Here is a 4,897-nt window from a genome sequence, read left to right as displayed (position 1 = left end):
CTTAATATATATATATATATATTAGGGTTTGCCTCCAATCCACCAACCATCAGAGATCAGACCTGAGACCCCAAGTCCCTTTGCTCTTCAGCTCAGCCTCTCATCTCCTCTCCGCCATTGCGCCGTCGCTTCGCAGCTCCTTGCCGTCGTTGCAATTCCTTGGCGTCACCACTTAGTCCCACTGCTCCTTACTGTCGCTGCTCACCTCCCGCCTGCCGTCGGCCCGTCGCTGCTCAGCCGCACAACTCCTCGCCCTCGCTGCTCAGTCGCGCAACTCCTCGCCCTCGCTGCTCAGCTCGCACAGCTCCGTAAGTTCCTCTCTCTCTCTCTCTCTCTCTCTCTCTCTCTCTCTCGTGCTCTCTATCTCTCCATCGTTGTGAGATCTAAGTTCTTCTCTTGTTCTTCCACAGATTCATCGCTTGGTCGCTGTCGCTGTGAGCTTGTCCGTCGCTGTTGCATGTGAGCCTGTCACCGAAGCCCTTTTTCTCTGTCTCTAACCACCGGTAAGTCTTTGAGCCCCTCTGTGTTTGCAGATTTGCCATCCCACAGGCATGCTCTACTAGATTTGAAAAATTAAAGTTGTTTTGATTGATGAGAAGTGCATATTTAGTTTTGATAACAATATTTTTGACTGATAAGAAGTGCATGTTTAGTTTTGATTTATCATTTTTATGCATTTTGAATTTTGATTTTAATCTGATTTTGTAATTGTCATTGAGTACTGAATGGACCCCTCAAGATTAGAGTGATTTGGTTTATGAAAGGGAATATGCCCAAGGTGTTCTAATTATGGAGAGAATTGGGCATTTGAAATTAGCAGAATTAGTAATGTGCGGAAGTGTTCTGAATTTTTTTATTATTACAAAAATTAGTAATGCCAATTTGTTGATTAGGTATTTCTAATAAACAAGTAGGTAGACATAGGGTAATTAATAGATTCCAAGTTGTGAAACTCTATGATCTGAGTGTTGAGTGGGAAATTGAGTCTCTAATTTGTATTGTAGGCTTCACCAAGGGCTCTACTGCTCAGTGGCTTTTCTCAAGCAAAGTCTATGCTGTTCCACACTTGATGTCTTTTAAGGTTTCTCAAGATGAGAAGCCTTTTGACTCCACTCTAAAATTCCCTGCTCCTGAACAGGTTTCACACTACCTACCATCTCTCTCACTTTCTCTAAATTCCTCCGAAATTGACAAGTTAGTTCAATATTTAATCTTCTAGAGTTTTAGTTCTATTTTAAAGTCAACTTTGTACTTGAAGAGGACAAATGTTTTCATTCTGCTTATTTACTATATCTGGTATATGAAATGAACTTCACTTCACTTCAGATCTGAACTTAGCTTGATGTTTTTCCGCCCCCAATGTCTTGTGTTTTCAGTTTCCAATCAAGCAATTTCAGTTTCTGTGGGGAATCCATAATGTGCAGCAGTGTTCTGAATTATGATGAAATCAAGAAACAGGGAATAAGCTATAGACATATACAAATAGAAAAAGTTTGTTTGTGGTTATCTAATTTAATTCAATTGGCTTAGCATGTATTCTCATATTCTCATCTAAATATTTCATGTGTTACAATCCTATTATATATAGAACTACAAGGATGGGCCTAATATATGAATGTATGGTTATTGATTTTCAAGTTTCATTCATTATTTCTTATTATTATTATTTTTTAAAAATGTTTTACATTTGGAGAAGCTATGATTAACTTAATCTCCAGATTTTCATAGTCTGCAATGCATTATACAAATTCATTTTGTCCCAAACATGATCATTATGATGATCACGTGAATTCAAGATCACATAGATGGTTGAAAGATTGTGATTAACCTCATCAGTAGCCAACAGTTGATTCTTTGGTGCCCCTGCCTGCTGGCAAACACACCATTGGATGCAGATGGGTCTACAAAGTCAAATGTAAAGCAGATAGTTCTGTGGACAGATATAAAGCCAAACTCGTTGCAAAAGGATACACCCAACAAGTTGGTATAGACTTCAAGGACACATTTTCACCCGTGGCAAAACTCACCGCTGTTCGATTGCTTCTGTTGTTGGCAGCCATAAACAAATGGTCTTTGCTTCAAATGGATGTAAACAATGCCTTCTTGAATGGGGATTTATTCGAAGAGGTATATATGGACTACCTCTCGGCTACAATTCCAAAAATTCTGCACTTGTATGTAAGTTAAACAAGTCCATTTATGGTTTGAGGCAGGCTTCCCGTCCATGGTTTTGCAAATTCTCTTCAGCTTTGCTTAACCACCACTTCAAACAATCGAGGCATGATTACTCCTTTTTCACCTATGGTAGTGGCGACCAAACAGTCTATCTCCTTGTATACGTAGACGATATTATCCTGGCCAATCCATCTAAGGACATGTTGTACAAGGTGCAGAAGTTATTGGAATCGCTCTTCAAATTGAAGATTCTTGGTGATTTGAAGTATTTTTTGGGTTTGGAATTGGCAAGATCAGATGAGAGAATTGTTCTTAGCCAATGTAAGTACATCCTTAGCATCCTTGAAGACACCAATTTTGCTAAATCTAAGCCTACCTCTTTGCCTAAGGCTTAGTAGCTCAGATGGGGAGTTGCTCAAGGATCCCGCGAGCTATAGAAGGCTTATAGGGAGATTGATGTACCTCACCATCTCGCGCCTGGACATCACCTACGCTGTCTCCACCCTTAGCCAATTTCTGTCCCAACTTCGCACTGCACATCTTCATGCCCTTCATCATTTGCTGCGGTGCATCAGAGGCACCGTAGAGCAAGGCTTACTTTTTTTTGGCAAACTCCAAGAAGAGACTAATGGCTTATGTGGATGTAGATTGGGCAGATTGCCTGGATACTAGACGAAGTGTCACTGGGTTCTGTGTGTTCATTGGAGATTCTCTTATTGCATGGTGATCGAAGAAGCAGACCACAGTCTCCAAATCATCCGCAGAATTTGAGTATCGGGCCATGGCAGCAACTGCTGTTGAACTCACATGGTTGAAAGGCCTCTTGTTTGACTTTCAAGTTGATATTCCCTCTTCTATGCTGTTTTGTGACTCTCAATCTGCTATTCACATAGCATCCAATCCCACTTTTCATGAGAGAACTAAGCACATAGAAATGGACTGCCACTTTGTGCGCGAAAAGGTGGTTGTAGGGTTTATTAAGCTCATTCATGTTCGGACGCAACATCAACTAGCCGATGTGTTCACCAAGCCAGTGGCCCCAACTCAATTCAATAATCTCATTTCCAAGTTTGGCATGATAAATCTTCATCTGCCAACTTGAGGGGGGATATTATGGACCATCTAAGTTAATTAGTCACTAGTCTAACCAATAGTCAGTCACTCATGTAACTTAGTTAGTTAGCTTCTCTGCAATATAATTGATTAGTTAGTTAGAGTACCCTTTCCTCATTAAGCAGTTAGACCCCTGTGTTATGTACATGAATATATATCCCATCTGTAACAGAATTAATCAATGAGATCACTCATTTTCTCTCTGCATTTGCATGTTATAATAGAGTGCTGCTAAAGTTATTGTACAGCTGCCTAAATTTACACTATGACAAGCCAAAAACTTACTTTCATGGTCTTTTAATAAAACAAGCAAACCATTTAACCGTCCTTTGTAACAGAGCTATCAAAATTGAGCTTAATGAAGGAAGGATTTGGAGGGATCCAATGGATTTGTTTTTAGCAAAGCACCTAACTTTTTTTTTGCCTGAGCTATCTCCTCATGCACTGAGTTATACTCTTTAGCTAAATGCACAACCAAATCATAGATCTTATTTTCATCTACTGCATTGTCCCTCTAAAAAATATGCTTGATGCAATGATACCAAAGAGAACATAGGATGCAAGTAAACAACAAGAACTAAGAAATGCCTTGGTAATGGGATTAAGATGATAAATTCTTTAACAACCTGGAAAAGAGTGGTTGACTAAAGAATGTATCAGAACTCAATGAAGCGTCAATGCTCTTCCACGTATTCTTTGCGACTCTGCAGTTGCGAAGGACATGCAGCAAAGGCTCTAAACAAGAACCACAAATATGATAAATATCCTCTTGAGTCATCTGCCTGCTAGCTTGAACCTCATTTGTCAAAAGGGCTTCATTAGCAACTAGCCAAAGAAATGTGCGCTTCTTCTGGACTTCAACTTTTCAAATTCTCAAAAATAAATCAACCCTAAAATTTTCAGGGTAGTTCAAATAAATAGAACACGCTTACTTAATGCTAATTTTACTGTTGGAATTAAGAAGCCACACTACTTGATCATCCCCAAAATTTACTTTTGGAACTTTTAAGGATGAGAAAACTGAGATCCAGTCCTCTCCTAAAACCTCCTCAATTTTACCTAAATCTCATTTATCTTTTGTTGCATATTCACTGACCATGTCATTCAACATATCCTCCAATATATCTGATTGAGCAAAATCTTTAAATTTATTCATGCTTGGGATTCAATAATCTTTCTAAAATTGAGTGCTATCACCATCACTGATTTGTCATATCAAATTTTTTTTAAATAAAAATAACTGCATATGATTTTTTACCATTTATATATAAATATATATTATTTAATTTATTTTTATTACATATTTTACATTTTAATATTTATTTTATACAAATAATTAATTTTTTATATACATCTAACGTAATTTCACTTAAAATACCCTTTCATTTTTATTTGACGATGAAATTTATTTCTAGTATAATTTTATATTTTTGTCATGGTGTGATAAGTATTAGATCCAAATGAAGAATCTTGAAATAACAATTAATAAATTGTTTAATTCTTTAGTAAGTTTAAAGTCACATGTTTAACTTTGGAATCTGTTATTATTAACTTATTATACAATTATCATTATTAGATTAGACCATCTACATTATTATTCATTGAATCA

The sequence above is a fragment of the Arachis ipaensis genome, chromosome B03, assembly GCF_000816755.2.
Source record: "Arachis ipaensis cultivar K30076 chromosome B03, Araip1.1, whole genome shotgun sequence".
Taxonomy (NCBI): Eukaryota; Viridiplantae; Streptophyta; class Magnoliopsida; order Fabales; family Fabaceae; genus Arachis; species Arachis ipaensis.
The sequence above is the reverse complement of the archived record's forward strand: the minus strand, read 5'-3'. Positions refer to the sequence as shown.